The sequence below is a fragment of the Nannospalax galili genome, unplaced genomic scaffold (assembly GCF_000622305.1).
Source record: "Nannospalax galili isolate Female #2095 unplaced genomic scaffold, S.galili_v1.0 scaffold1254, whole genome shotgun sequence".
Lineage (NCBI taxonomy): Eukaryota > Metazoa > Chordata > Mammalia > Rodentia > Spalacidae > Nannospalax > Nannospalax galili.
In genome coordinates, this window is record NW_008334550.1 from 900946 (window position 1) to 917554 (window position 16609).

Here is a 16609-nt window from a genome sequence, read left to right on the forward strand (position 1 = left end):
CCCCCTCCCCTGCCCCCCTGCCCGTCCCCACCAGGGCCAGGGGCGGGAAAGGTGGGACAGAAGTCCCCACTGGACTAAACGGCCAGGGAGACTGGGACCTCAGAGGGGAACCATCTGTCTGGGGCGCAGAGGAGAAAGCTGTGGAGAGAAAGGAGAACCTAGCAAGAGGTCAGATTTCAATCAGGGCCAAACAGAGTGGCCCATACAGCATGGCCACCAGACATCAGCAAAGACAGACAGACATCTGGGAAGACATAGAGCTGGGCTGGGGACATCAGGACATTCATCATCAACTGGGTACTCTGGTACCCTGAGAGCACCCTGGTCATGTGATGCCTGTGTGCCCCTTAGAGACAGGTGCCACCCCCGATCCCTGGGTCAAAGAGCTACTCCCAGAGCCCAGAGCTCAGAGCTCAGCAAGGGAAGTAAGGGGTTAGAAGCAATCGGGCAGCCCGGAGCACAACCTGTATGGCTCCCCCGAGCCGGAGTCTCTCACCAGACACAGGCTGCCTTTAATGGGCTAGACCTAGAGAGAACGTGCATATCAAAACCTCAGAAGGTGCGCACAGAGTGCTGGCGTGCGGCTACGAAATCTTCCCGGGCCACCTCTGTGTCCGTGTGGGCTGCCTGCTTTCAGAAAGAGCTCTTAGCCACAGATCACTCAACAGAGGGTGAGGACAACCTCCAGATGGCTCCTCCCTTGGCCTGGTGCTAAGCTGTGGTGCAACTTATGAAAGGTAACAGGTTGGCCCCTGGCATTGGGCAGCTTTGTGATGTTCCGGCAGGAGGAGCCGCAGCAGGACTCTGTGGGGAGAGGGTCTTCCTCTACACAGAACTGCAACCCTGGGCAGCACAGTGGGAATGGGAGCTTGCCAAGCCTCCCTGAACAATCCTGTCTGTCCACAGGGACTCAGCTCAGACATCTCTCCAGAGACCTCACCAAGTGAGCATCAAGGCAGCCAGGCCAGGTGTCTACGAGGGTTCTCTTGATGTTCTGGGAAAATCGATGATAAGATAGGGTCTGGGCCTCCTCTTCTGCACAAACTGTCAAAGAGACGCTTCTAGATTCAGGAGATGTCTGCAGACCAGCAGTGGCTCATAGAGCACCGGAAGCCAGGACCGGTGGCTTCCCTTGCAGTCCCGGCACTTGGGAAGCTGAGCAGGAGAGTTGCCTCAAGTTGGGATCTTGGGAGGGTCTCAATCGGGGTTTCAGCGAGGAGAGAGAAGAGGGATGTGAGGGACAGTCCGGGGTGGATTTCAGGCAAGGGGAATGCCAGGTTTTCACAGGGCAGATCTCTGGGCTGACAGGAGAGTGGAAGCTACAGCTCAGAGCCAGGGTCGGGCCTGTGGCCACCAGACGGCAGAGCCTGTGGGGGAGGGGCTTGGAGGGGGGCCACCTGAGGGAACCTGGCAGGCCTGTGGGTTCACAGGAATGGAACTTGGGACTTGGGTTCTGGGCCAACCACAGAGCCTGTGCGGGGCTGTGCTAGAGGCAGTGCAGGACTTTGAGGGTTCAGCCGCAAGTCTCTGCTCAATGGGACTCACTGGGGGGGTTCAGCAGGGTGCCACGTGACACAAGGTGTGCTCTGAAAGGCGGACTGCCACGGCTTCAGTGCAGAGCGGCCCAGGAGGCCGCAGAGGAAGGAGAATGTTGAAGACCGTCAGGGAGGTGTGACCGGGCCGGGGTGAGGCAGTGCCCGGGGTGTGGTGAGGCAGTGCCCGGGGTGTGGTGAGGCAGTGCCCGGGGTGTGGTGAGGCAGTGCCCGGGGTGTGGTGAGGCAGTGCCCGGGGTGTGGTGAGGCAGTGCCCGGGGTGTGGTGAGGCAGTGCCCGGGGTGTGGTGAGGCAGTGCCCGGGGTGTGGTGAGGCAGTGCCCGGGGTGTGGTGAGGCAGTGCCCGGGGTGTGCTCATATGAACCTGAGCCTCCGTGAGCTTGGCCCTGAACAGGGAGCCCCCCAAGAAAGCACAGGTGCAGGTTGGGCTGAGACAGGTGTCTCTGAGGCTCCCAGGGATTCCAGATGGAGGGGAGTAGGGGCAAGACCATGGCTTCCCAGCTCTCGAGTTTGGCAAAGAAAACTGCTGAGACAGGCCACTCTGGCAGGATCTCTGTGGACAGAAGCTCTTCTTCCAGGATCTGTTCAAAAGAAAGAGAGGCAGATAGAGGCAAGGCTCAAACACTCCCACGACAGCTTAGCCCTCAGAAGTCAGGGAGGGCGGGAAGTACAGGAGTCTGGAAAACGTGGAAAACCCGCTACAGAAAGTCAGAAATGCCAGGCAGGGCTGCAGGGAGTCAGAGGCCAACAGGACACCGGGATCCGTGCTTCCCACAGGGACCAGAACTTACCCTGATTTCCTGTTCTCCGCAAAACTCCAGTAACGTGGCCACACACCCTGAAGTCCCACACAGCAGACGCCAAGGGAACACAGTGGACTCTGAAGGAAAAGCCAGTTTCACAAATTTTCTTCTTCACACAAGAGGCAGGAGAGACGCCCGGTCACCCAGCAGTTCCTGAGTCCCACTGCATCACCCAACGCCAGCTCTGCTCTGGAGGAGAACCTGCCCCCTGGGTTCACTTTGCTTGGTGTAGAGTGACTTCCTTTCTGTTACTGTGACAAAACGCTCTGACCAAAAACAACCACGGGAGGAAAGGGTTTACTGGCTGACACTTCCAGCTCACGGTCCATCTGGAGGGCAGTCAGGGCAGGAACTCAAGCAGAACTTGAAGCAGAAACCATGAAGGAACGCTGCCTGCTGGCTCACTCACAGGCTCGTGCTCAGCTGGCTTTCTTACACAGCCCAGGACCACCTGCCTAGGGATGGTGCCACCCAGAGTGGACTCTCTGACTGGTCCCTCACACATCAATTAATAGTCAAAACAGTCCCCTCAGATACACCCATACCCACAGACCAATTTCCTGATCTGGACAATCCCTCAGCTGAAATTCCCTTCTTCAGGTTCTGTCGAGTTGACCCTCAAAGCTGACTGGGGCAGACAGCATCTCTCTCCAACAACACACAGGACCACAGAGTGGTTCCCCAACTCATTGGGGACTCACGGGTGGGGTTCCCTCTGAAGCCTGCCACAGCAGAGCCTGGGGTCCAGTCTCATTTCCCTGGTCTCCAGGAGCCCCGCCTCCCTGATGCCTTTGGAGGGAGAAGCATCCCCAACCTTAGAGTACCGATGGTGTCTGGGAAACGTGGCCAGGCATGAAAAGCCGGGTGAGTGGTCAAGTTCTGCCTTCGTCGGAAGAGCAGACGCAGGTGCTTTCAGAATACTGTGAAGGGAAGGCTGGGTGGAACTTGCCAGCCTGTTTTCAAAGGCAAGAACCCCGATCTTAACCAGTTAAGGAGGGAATAGGAGCAAGTCTCCTCTGCAGCAACAAAAAGCTGCAAAACTAGAGAAAACTGGGTGTCATGCAGCATGGTGGAAATGCCAGGGAGTGTATATTAGAACACAGAACATGTGTGTTAATTAGCCAACCCAAGCATCTGTCTCTGTACTGTAAGCCTATGTATGCAGTTTGTCTTGGTCAATTAAAAATAAATAATTTTAGGGGCTAGAGAGATGGCTCAGCAGTTAAGAACACTGGTTGTTCTTGCAGAAGACCCGGGTTCAAATCCCAGCACCCAGTGCGGCAGCTAACAGCTGTCCGCACCTCCAGTCCCAGGGGATCCAACAGCCTCTTCTGTCCTCTGTGAGCCTTGCACGACACGGGTGCACCTGCCCTCATGCAGGCAGTGCACGAATCTAATCAATTGAATAATATCACATGAATTTCACTTCTACCCAAAAAGAAATCAGAGTTAAAGGCCAGCTCCAACCCCTGGAGACTATCAGAAATGATCTCCACAGACAGGACCTTATGTCCAAGAGCAGACACTCAGGTTGGCACGCACACCTGTGAAAACCCCTCCAGGAGATGGAATGGGCAGCCTCTTCCGGCTGGCTTGGAAGTTTCTGTTCCTGAATCAGGAAGACAGAGGCTGATTGCCAGGTAGACAACAGGGAACTCAGAAGCAGAGGGCAGAGAGGTCCCGAGAGACTCCACACTGCCCCCACACTGGCAGCTGCGGACCGAGGTGAGACCGTGGCCAGCCACAGTCGAGACTCCAGCAGGGACCTCAGCAGGAGACAGAGTCCCCAAGTGTTCTAGTTCACCTCTCTGCCCCATTAGAGAAGCCTCAGCAATGGACATCAAAGCTAGAGACTGGGGGGTAGAGGAGCCATTTCCTAGAAAGTATTTCTCTCATCGTGGCAGGATGTGGTCAGTGCCCCCATGGGGTAGGCAGAGGGTGTGTCCAGGGCTCCCCTAAACAGTGGCACCCGGAGGAGGGAGCCTGCCTTCTGTCTACTTTCTGCAGACTCAGCTTGACCCTCACATTGTCCTGAAGTTGCTGTCCACAAGCAAAATTATCATTTAAAATAAGAAACGTGACTCACGCCACAGGCTGTATTCTGTCCAGTTGACATTTATGGGCGGCCAATGGCCCAGAGGCTGAAATGTTCCCACCCCTGTCACCCCACAGCCTCCAGATGAAGCTGTGTGAACCACTGGGCATGTATGCCTGCTCCCCACCCCCGACAGGCTTTATCTTTTCAACCCCCCCCACATACACATGCCCATACACACATGCACGTACACACATACATACATATATACATCATATACACACACAAATATGTACACATATACATGCACGCATATACATTCTCACACATATACACACACATACACGTATACATACATGCATGCTCACACATACGCACATGTACATACACATTCATACATATACATGGTCACACATGCACACATACACACATGTGCGCACACATGTTCACACATACACACACAAGATACACATACAGGGAGCATGTACCATCATTCACACTCTCACACACACACGTTCTGCCCCTGCCCATACCCTCTCCCCCTCTGCTGTCGCTGCCTGGCAGTAATATTTCACTTAACGCAAACAAATCACATCCCCTTGATTACATTTCCTGATTTCTTAGAAAGCAAAATTGTAGTAATTGGTTTACATTAAGCATCATGCTATTTGAGAGAGGGAAATTAAACAGAATATCGTTAAGTTTGATTCGTAGGCAAACACAGCTAAATAAAAGCATGGCGGGTGTTTGGAAGGGCTAGCAGGAATACGGCAGCCAGAGGACGCGGCTACGGCAAAGCCGTCTGAGTTAACTAACAAGGGTCATGCGGGGGTTCCAGGTCTGGGGACCTTTGGGACTCTCTCAGCCACCCATCTGGTGAAGGCCTGAGAAGCACTAACAGCTCATGGGGGCTACAAGGATCTGGGTAGTAAAGTCACTTCCTCCAGCAGGCTGCAGGCTTGCCTTAGCTGCTGACTGTTCAGGAACAAGAGTTTTGTCAAGGTTGAGTCTGACGGGTATGACCTCAAAAGTCACCCACCATCTGCCACCAGTGGCCAGACCCCACACTCCCAAGTGTTCTGGCCGATGGCTGCTCATCTTCAAGGCCTGGAACCAACGCCTCCTCAGTAGCACAGAGATGCGCCTTGGGTCTACACCAGCCAGGCCAGTGAGCTCACTGGCCCTGCCAGGCTTGGCAGGGGGCTCAAAGTGCACGGCCACTTTATCTTCTCAGCTTCATGCTCCAGATCAAGTACAAATTAGGACCAGAGTTTATGGAGAAAAAGGTCCTGCCAGGTCTGACCTTGGTAGAGTCAGGTGGGTGGGCAGTCGAGGCACCACTGGTGGGACTGCACGTAGCCGCCTGCATCCAGGGCTCCATTGGCACCTGTTGACCACAGTCTGCTCTGGTGACAGTGGGGTAGGACAGGCATGGAGCACAGGTGTGAGCTGACACTTGTCCCCATGTACTGGGGAAGGTGTTGCCTGTTCACAAACCCTGCCCTGAATACCGACTCCCAGAAGGAAGAGCCCAGCCCCACCTGGTCCTCGGCTCTGGTTCTCCATTTGACTGGCCCCCACCTGGGTTGTTACCCAGGAAGAGGTGACTGTGCAGTCTCAGGGCTCTGAGACTTCAGGAGAGTCCCAACCCTCTCTCAGTACTGACACAGTGGTTCTGATTCAAGACTAACAACTCATTTCCTGTGGCCACCTCGGCCTAGGTTCAAGTCCGTGGCTACTACTGGGGGCTCAGCTGGGCCAGGATGAGCTGCGCTGCCTTGGGAGGGGACAGAGAAAGTGTCCTGAGGGCCTCTTTATGCATGCAATGTGGGAATGTGTGTGACTGGAACAAAAGGCTCCAGTGTCCCTTAAAACTCTCTCATGCTTGGGCTGGAGAGATGGCTCAGAAGTTTAGCGCACTGGCTACTCTTGCAAAGGACCCAGGTTCGGTTCCCAGCACCCACATGGTAGCTAACAACAGACTGTAACTCCAGTTCCAGGGGAATCCAACTCCCTCTTCTGATCTCTGTGGGCATTGGATGACATGGGTGCTTTTTTATACATGCGGGTAATACACTCACTCATACACATAAAATAAAAATAATAAGGGCTAGAGAGATGGCTCAGCAGTTAAGAACACTGTTTGTTCTTGCAGAAGACCCAGGTTCGAATCCCAGCACTCACATGGCAGCTAACAACTGTCCATAACTCCAGTTCCAGGGGATCCGACAGCCTCTTCTGACCTCCTCGGGCATTGCACAACACAGGACTGGCCGCTTTTGCAAAGCACCCGGGTTTGGTTCCAAGCATCCACATGGTGGCTAACAAACCACCCATAACTCCAGTTCCAGGGGATCCAATGCCCTCTTCTGGCCTCTTTGGGCACTGCATGATATGGGTGCACATTTATATGTAGGCATAACATTCATACACATAAAAATAATAAAATATATTTTTAAAAAATAATAAATAAAAAAGTTTTTAAACTCTCGGATGCCTTGACATTTGAGTACCAACATGTCCACAAATCCTGTTGACGTCTGCCTGGCTCCTGGCTCTTTGTCCTCCACCTGGGTTTTTCCAGCACCTTCCTCTGGTCTCATGGCAGTCAGGCCTTCTGCCTTCACCACCACCTCATGGTACCAAGGATTCCCCAGGCTCTAACACCCAAAGCCTGCATTCACAGTGCCCTCCGCCAGGCCCAGGGAAATGGAGACGGCAGACAGCACTGTTCATGTCTTGATGGCAGCTACAGAACTTTGCCCTGCCATCTCATGGCAGTCAGGCCCTCTGCCTTCGCCACCAGCATGGGCAACTTGCCTCATGGTACCAAGGATTCCCCAGGCTCTAACACCCAAAGCCTGTATTCACAGTGCCCTCCGCCAGGCCCAGGGAAATGGAGATGGCAGACAGCACTGTTCATGTCTTGATGGCAGCTACAGAACTTTGCCCTGCCAATGCTGGGATTCACACAGAGGGGCTGGAATTGTGCCAGGAAAGGGCAGAGATGCCTCTAGCAGCTTGGTCGCCATGAAGGCTCAGCGGCCCACCTGGCCGTCAGCTTACACCTGGGTGCAGGATCACTCTGGCTTGGAAGAGAAGGCACCTTTGCCTGCTGGTTGACAGGCCTTGGCTTATCATGTCTTTCAAAATGTCCCACCTTCACTCCAATTTGTGGCTGACTCACCCATTCATTGGACATAGAAAATAGAGAATAAGAAGAAACCTCCAGAGGCTGGAGAGATGGCTCAGCAGTTAAGAGCACTGGCTGCTCTTGCAGAAGACCCAGGTTCTATTCCCAGCACCCACATGGCGGCTAACCATCCATAACTCCAGTTCCAGGGGATCTGATGCCCTCTTCTGACTTCCGTGGGCATTGCACAACATGGGTGCACTTACATACATGCAGGCAATATGCTCATAAACGTAAAATAAAACTAATAATAAATAAAATGAATTTAATTTTTGTTTAATTAAAGGAAACTTTCAGGGTAGATTTGAAAGCCCAGCAGGCAGTGACCGGGCACCCCTTCATCACACCACCCTACCATGTGGTAGCTGTGAGTCCTGGACTGCTAGAGTTGTCTGGACAGCTAAGCTATCTTCTTCAGCAAGTGGCTGGTGCCTCAGATCCTGTGGGGCAGGAGGAGGAGGCCACACAGAGGGAATGCTTTCTAGGAAACTGGGTGCAGAGGAAGCGACTCCATCAGTGCCTCCCACCCCATTTCCTCACAGCAGCAGCAGGTGCGGGGGACAGGTGAGGGTTCTCCTCTTTTGTCCCCATGTCAGGCCTGGTGACAGTGGGGACCAGCCCACCCCTCTCCCAGGGGCTCCCCTCCCTCCTTCCTACTGATCCCGCTCCTCACAGTTCTAATTATCTCTTTAGATCTCCTGTGAAACCAGAGCTTTGCCAAGCCGGCACCACCCTCTCAGCTCCTCACAGGAGCCTGACAATCGGAACAGAAGCCTGTGGGGGTGATGAATCTCCTTTATTAAAAGCCTTTTGTTTAAGAGAATCGCCGCCCTCCGTGTCAGGACTCCACAGCCTCTTGAGGGGGAAGAGGCGGGCTCCTGGCATGGAGGGAGGGAAAACAGCTTAAAACAGCTATTAATTTTAAAACTTGACCAGATGAAAGTTCTCTGCCTCCTTTGTTTCCCCACGTTGTGGTAATTCACTAAAAGTGAGCTCCTGAAAACTGGCCATGGAGGTGCAGGCCTGCAATCCTAGCACTCGGGAGTGGGCACGCAGTGCCAGGGGCTCAAGGTCAGGACGCCACTTACGGAGCTCTAAAAAAGTAAAGAGTTCCTGTTAAAGGTTGAGCAAGAGCTACTAGAAGTGGTGGGTACACACCAGGAACCGATCAAGTTCCTGAGGCACCAGGAAGGGCGGAAGCGGACCAGTCCTCCTGGGAAGCTGGTCGTGTGCGGCACAGGAAAGTCTTCCAGGACACAGATGTCTCGGGCTGAGGAACGGCTCCCAAGTTGGTGATGCCCTTCAGGCGTGCCTCTGAAACACACACACACACACACACACACACACACACACACAAGCTCTTCTAAAGGGAAACTTGGAGAATTCAAGGCTCATAAGGTTCTCCTGAAATGCAAAGTTTCTGCTACAGATACTTATATATAGGTTTTAAAGAAAGGCTCCTGTGGGTGATATAGTTTGGGCTCCAAATACAGAAAGGAATGGACTTGGGGTGTCCAGTCTGCACTGACACTACCCACCCACCCCTGCAAATGATCTGGGCTTAGTCGAGCCCCTGGGCCTTCTGAGGGTAGGATGTACCTTCCACCCCTGTCTCTGGTAAGGCAGCCCACCCAACAGGCCTGGCCTTTGTAAGCTCCAGCCTCTCACTCCATTGGCCTGAAGCCCTATCCCAGCCCTGAATGAGCATCAATTCCAGCCCCACACCCTGCCCAGACCCACCAAATTCAATGGGAGGCCCTCACTGTCTCCCTGTCCCCCATTTCCTCCGTTCCTCTTTCTCCCTCGCTCTCTTCCCCCCCTTCTCTTCCTTTCTCTCCTTCCCTCTCCCCTCTCTCCTTCCTCTCCTCTCTCTTCCTCTCCTCTCTCCCCCGTATTCTTGAAGCCCTGCATTTTGTCTTGAGAGGCTTTGCATTTTCACAGAGCTCCACATTATCTGCAGCTGGCCATCCACAGGCTGGTGGTCATGTCATTCCAAACATTTTTACGGATCTGATGTCTTTCTGGTTGTATAAAACAATGTGTTTCCAGCCCAAAAACAAAACGAAAAAAAAAGAAGCTTTAAAAAGTTAGTGGGGGGCCTTTGCACAAGGAAGTATCTCCACTGTGCCTGAGGGAACCCGGATCCTCTGTGACCAGGGGCCAGTGTGGACATCCTGGAATAGCAGGCCTTATCTGTCAAGGGCAGGGACAGACATCCCCAGACCCCACCGCAGTCTGTGAAAACAGCAGCCTAGTATTTTGTGTCAATGCTCTGAGCCCTGACCAGGCAGAAAAGGAAATTTTCATATATCAAAAAAATATCTCCTCAAGATTCAGTGAAATGAAACTTCAAAAGCTGCCTCTGTGTGTCTCTCTAGAAAGGATGCCTGAATGCAAGAGTGAGGCACTTACCTGGACCACAGTCCCAACTGTGAAGAGGCTCCTCCTAGATGTGGGAACCCAGGGCTTTGACAGTCTGTGGTTCTGAATTGCAAGATGATCAGCAGTCTGTTTAGCCACCATTGAAGTGGGAGGGTTTTTTACTTTAATGTGTATCGTAATGAAAGCTTTGAATAGCGCTGCACCAGCTACACAAACAGCACGATCTTATAAAAATTTCATCTTTATCTATTTTGGGGAGAAATGGCCCTGTCTCCTAATTGAAGCATCCATCATCCTGACACTAAATGAGCATTTTTGTGATACTGTGGCATGTTCCCACACTCTGCTACACTGAAATCATGCTGCTGGCCGGGAGACAGAGAGTACAGAGACCCTTCGGTAAGGGGACGAGCGGTCGGGCCTGCATCTCTCCTGAAGTTTGCTGGCTCCTCACATCTCTTAGCTCCAATGAGAGGAAGACTGCCCACAGGCAGTTATCCCTGCGCCTGGGAAATACTAGCACTCCTCTGCTGAAAATTAAATTCCATCGATTATCTTGTCCTGGTCACATCTTTCCCCCCAGATCATCCCAGTCTTTATTAATCTATGAACATGTTCTCTCTCTCTCTCTCTCCTCTCTCTCTCTCTCTCTCTCTCTCTCTCTCTCTCTGACTTAGAATTTATCCTGAAATACAATGCCCATAAAATCCCATTTCACTAAAGCTTGAGTTCACTGTAGCTATCTCCTTCCAGGAATAAATAGTTCCAGATGTAAGAGCTTCATCAAGATCTCTGGGCTTAGCATCCTGGATCCTCTGTGTGCCTGTGGGCAGATTCCACAGCCTCTCTGTGCTTCACCTTTGATCTGTAAACTAGGGACAGTACCTACAAATAATAATGACAGCAGTGATTCCCTTACTATTTCCCAGGATATCCAGTGTGCCTTTTATTTCCGGTACTTTGAGTTTATTAACTATCTCCGCAGATGTTGCTGAGCCAGAGAATGCATCATAAAAAACACGGTGGCAGCAATAATGGTGATGATGGTGGTGGTGGTGGTGGTGAGGATGGGATAAGGATGGTTATGAAGGCGGTGATGAAGGTGGTGATGATGGTGGTGATGATGGTGGTGGTGACAGCAATGGCGATGATGTGAGGATGATTATGGTGATGATGGTGATGGTGTTGATGTGATAGTGGTGGTTGTGATGGTGATGATGGTGGTGGTGGTGATAGAGATGATGGTGATTAAGATGATGGTGGTGGTGATGGCAATGATGGGCTTGGTGGTAGTGGGGATGATGGTGGTGGTGTTTATAGTGGTGGTGCTGGTGATGGTAATGATGGTGGCGGTGATAGTGATGATGGTTATAATGATGATGATGGTGATGACAGTGGTGATGGTGGGGATGATGCTAGAGATGATGGTGATGGTGGTGATGGTGGTGGTGATGGTGATGGTGATGATGGTGGTAGTGGTGATGATAATGGGGGTTGTGGTGATCATAATGGTGTCAATGTGGTAATAGCAGGTGATTCTCACTTGTGTCAAGTTGACAAATAAAAGTAGCCAGCACAATGAGGTGGTTTGCTAAGTACCCACACTTATCATTCATTTACCCCAGTAAAAATCCTGACATAAGGACACATCATAAATGAGGAAACCCAGGCCAAGGCCAGCCCCTGGCACATGATCTGAGAAGAGTCCAGGGATCAGCTCTTCACACCTCTGATTTGTGGAATACTCAGGTCTGCAGCTCTTCCTCCCAACATCCTGTGGATTCTGCTCAACTGGAGCCTCACAGCCCCAAAGAAGGCTTAACTAGAGGGTCTCAGGCCCGGAGATAGCCCAGCCACACACTTCTCCACCATCACAGCTAGTCACTCAGAGGCACAAAGCCCACGAATGTCCTGGTCTATGCTCAGTGACAAAAGGTTCTTTCTGAGAAAGGAACAGCAGTGTGAGAGGTGACTTTGATTATACCATTGACATGGAGCCCCGGCGGGTGGTGCCGGCACATGTATTCACAGACTCTCAGGGGAGCCCACTCACACAGTCGTTCACACACAGGTACTAAATGATGGGCCTTCCATTCACCCATCCCATCATACCATTCCTGATGATCCAGGGAACCCCTCCCTGACTGAGTCAGCAGTCATGTGTTGGAAACCCAGAATATTTAGTCTAAGTCTTTAAATTACAGTTTTAAATATTTAAATTACACCCTTTCTTGGACCTCTGCTGCTCATTATCTAACGATTGCCTTTCTGTTCTCTAAAAGGAATTGGATGTAAATGTCCCTGAACCGTGAACTGTGAAAACGGCATCCATGCATCTCGGATCCAGTGAAGAGTGGGAGATGGATAAGGCTTGTTTGCTCAGTAACCTGTGGGCAGCAGGGGGTTTGTAAGATAAGTGGTCCACTCAGAATTTCTGAGTGCTCACACTAGGTCTTCGATGACCCTGTTCTACTTTGCTCTCTGTTGCTGTGATAAAACACTGACCGAAACCAACTTGGGGAGGACGGGGTTTGTCTCATCTTCCAGGTCACAGTCCATCACTGAGGCAAGCCAGGGTGGGAACTCGAGGCAGGAACCATGAGGATGCCGCCTGCTGGCTTGTTTCTCGTGGCTCACTCTGCTCTGGCCTAGCTCCCCTTCTGAACATGTGGAGCTAAAAATGTAGCTGTGGTTAATAGGAGACCAGCATCACACTGAGGCTAAATCTTCTGGGAAATATTTTCTCAGGGTTAGCACTACAAGCTGTGGTCCAGAGGATCAATCTCAAGCTGGAAGTTTAACTCAGTAATGTGTAGGAAATTCCCACCTGGTGCTGGTTTGGGTGACATGAAAGCTTCAGAATTGAAAGGGCCATGGAGAGAAGTAGAAGCTTAGCACCATGTGAGGGCAGGAGAGGCCATTGGTGAAGGTACAGCCTCAGTTGCAGTGGAGACCCCAACACACTGAAGATGCCAGGATCATGGGATGACCACCAAACACAGCACCAAGTGAGGAGTGGACCCAGCCTAAGCTTACAAGACAAGTTGTGTGTGCTGTGGCCGGCAAAGCCAGAGAAGTGGCACTTTCCACGCCTTCTGGAGCCCAGAAGATCGTGAGTGCCAGATGCTGGACACTGAACTACACTGCTGGACTTTGGTTTTGCTTAAGTGTTCCTGGTTCATCTCTTTTGAAATAAAATATTTCATTTGTTTTTATTTTACAGGAGCTCACAGTTAAGAGATGTTGAATTTTTAAAGAGTACTTGGACTTTTAAAGTGTTGAAATTCTTAAAGACTGTGGGACTTTTAAAGTTGGACTGTGTTTATCTTTTTTATGTGTATGCGTGTATTGCCTGCATGTAGGTAGGTGCACCCGTGTCATGCAATGCCCACAGATGTCAGGAGAGGCTGTTGGATCCCCTGGGACTGGAGTTATAGACAGTTAGCTGCCACGTGGGTGCTGGGATTTGAACCTGAGTCTTCTGCAAGAACCATCAGTATTCTTAACCGCTGAGCTGTCTCTCCGGCCCTGAACTGTGTTTTATACTGTGATATTAACATGAGATCTCATCAGTATTCTTAACCGCTGAGCCGTCTCTCCGGCCCTGAACTGTGTTTTATACTGTGATATTAACATGAGATCTTGGGGGTAAACAAGGAAAGGTTGGCTTATATTGATGTGTTCGTGTGTCACATTGACAAGGGACCAATTGTGCTGGTTCATCTTTGTCAACTTGATACAAACTAGACTCTCCTGGGAAGAGGGAACCTCGATTGAGGAATTCCTTCTATCAGAATGGCTGTGGGCATGTCTGTGGAGCATCTTCTTGACTGTTGATTGATAGGAGGGTCCGGCCCACTGTGGGCAATGCCATCCCTGGGTAGGTGGGCCTGGGCTGTCTAAGAAAGATAACTGAGCAAGACGGGGAGCAAGTCAGCAGCGTCCTCCGTGGTCTCTGCCTCAGTTCCTGCCTCCAGGTTCCTGCCTTTAAAAACGTCTTTAAAAAGAGGCCTGAGGGAGCCTGGCCACAGGACACAGTGAAAAGGTTCCACCTGCAAATCCAAGCAAGAAGGACCCGTCGGCAGACACGGGCTGCTGCTTGATCCTGGCCCTCCTCCCTGCAGAACCAGGCCGGTGGGGGCGGGGGGCTTCTGTATGTAAGGGACCCCAACTACAGATTTCATTATAGCTGCTGGAACAGACTTAAGGAATGTCCAGGCTGGCAAGTCCACAGAGGCCAGTTAGATAAGTGGAGCTGGGGGTCGAGAGAAGCCGGGAGAAATGGAGGGTGACCGCTGATGGTGTCATTCCTTTGAGGGTGATGAGAATGTTCTGAAATGGATTGTGGTGACAGTTACACAGCTCTGCAAATGTACCACAAGCCAGTGAAGTGTGCACTTTAAATGGGTGGACGGGAGGGAGGTGAATTATATCTCGGTGAAGCTGCCAGAGAATGAAAGGGGAACTTGCTGCTGTCCTGCACCCATCTGGCTCTCCCTCTCTGAGACGCTGCTGTGTCATCCTAAGTGTCTGTCTCCTTCCTTTGTTCCCAGCCCTTCTCACCTCCAAGTAGTACCTCCCATGAACAGGATCCCTGCTGACTCCATTGTTTTGATGATTATCTGTCCTCAGTGTGGAGACTAGCTCTGGGTAGCCACAAGTATGGGGGAAGGAGAGGGGAGGTCTGAGGACCTAAACTTCTCAGACCCGAGTCACCACTAAAAGGGAAAGCCTCAGCCACCTTCACATCTGCACCCTCTGGAAAGGTCAGGGGCCACGGAAACAAAACTGCACCATCCAACCAGAGACAGTCAGCCGCCTGAGCATCCACATGCAGGCAGCTCATCAGCTCATGGGGTAGTGTGGGCTCTGCCCCCCTTTGCCGACTCTGGGATGGACTTGTCTGTATGTCACTCCCCCCGTCAATATTTCCCAATCCTTGGGCCCCTCATGGAGGAGTAATGAAGGAACCCGTTGGGTTGCTGGAAATTTTTATTGAAGGAGCTCGTCATCTTTGGGGTAACCAGCAAATCCCCTAAGGCTGTAGGAGCAAAGAATTCTCCCAAGAGAGACACCTGTCTGTTCCACAGACTATGATCTCCTGGACTTCCACAGCACTGAAGGAGGGTACCATGGATTCTGGCCAGGCCAGGTTTTTAAGAACAGGACGCATCTGAATTAAGAGGGCCTCCTGAGAAGGGGGTGGGGGGCTGGTACCCTGGGGGAGGACAGAGAGAAGAGGTATCTTGTGAGCTACAAGCCACCCCATCTCCCTTCATTTCTCCCTTTGGCCTGTGGTCCTTCCTTCCTTCATTCACTCATTCATTCATTCATTCACTCATTCATTTTGGGCTTCTGAGTAGGCTGCAGAAAGGTGGTGTCGCCCCATAGGTGGGGTTTGAAACATTCTTGGGGCAGCAACAAAGTCTGGGCTACCTGGAATCTGCATCTGAGCACAGCTCTGCTCTGGGGCTACAGAAATCCAACTCCACACCGACCTCGGGCCAGATCCGACGTGGTACCAGGGTGGAGGGGAACAGGGAGTGGAATAGGCTGGGAGAAACTTTGGCTAAAGCTATCCCATGAGCATGAAGCAGAGAGGCAGGGACAGAGAAGAGGAGAGGATGGGTGACATGCACCGTGCAGACTCAGCCTCAGGCTCGCCCCTCCCTGTGACTGTATAACACTAACATTTCCACCCAAATACACCCACAGGTTTATCAGGGTGAAGATAACATTAAACCCTGTAGTCTCTGGACTGTATGTGGGACCAGAGTTCTTGCCCTCCCCAGGCCCCAGCTTCTGGGAATGTCCTACATAGTCAACATCTTGGAGGTCTGCCTGCTTCATCTGGTTCGAGTCTGGGGTGTCAGTAGGAGGATGCGTCCCATTCTCAGTGTACATGGTGAGTTTTGTAAGACAAGGTGAACTTCACAGGACAATGTGACATGTCAGTCCCGTGTTCGATACAAACGTAAGCCCTGTGTTGGAAGCCTGAGCCCTCACTCTCAGTTATGGACACCTGGGAGTTCCGCAGTGGCAGTCAGAGCTGCAGCGGTGGGACCTTTTGCCTTCATTATCAGTGTCTACAGAGGGACGATGGGACTCGGACCAAAAGGGCCGAATACACAGACAGTGACCAAGGTCAAACTTGAAGCACCACCATAGCAAGCAGTTCACGAAGCCATACTTTAGCTACTGTTATCAGCCCAGAGGACACCTCTATCCATGGTCACCAACCCAGAGGACACTCCTACCCACAGCCATCAGCCAGGGAGGCAGCCTGCTGCAGTCAGACTCCTAGGAAATCAGACTATCATCTCCAGGCATGATTGAGGAGGGAGGCAGACAAGAAGCTCTACGGCAACGATCCCACACAGTCTAGGTCTTGATTCATCGCTGACAGCTCCCCACGTATGTCAGGACCAGCCAGAGAAAGCTAAATCCATTCTCCAACTGATACCATAGGATACCCCACTTCCAGTGAGCTGCCTCTCATCCCCGTCTGACAGCCTGTCAGGCTCACCTGGAGCATCCCGTCCGGGCGTCAGCTCACCACCATCTGAACCTCTACCCACCCAAAGACAGCAGCAGTTCCACAGCAACCCTCTGAATACTGGGTTCCTGCTATCCTGCTGGGAAGC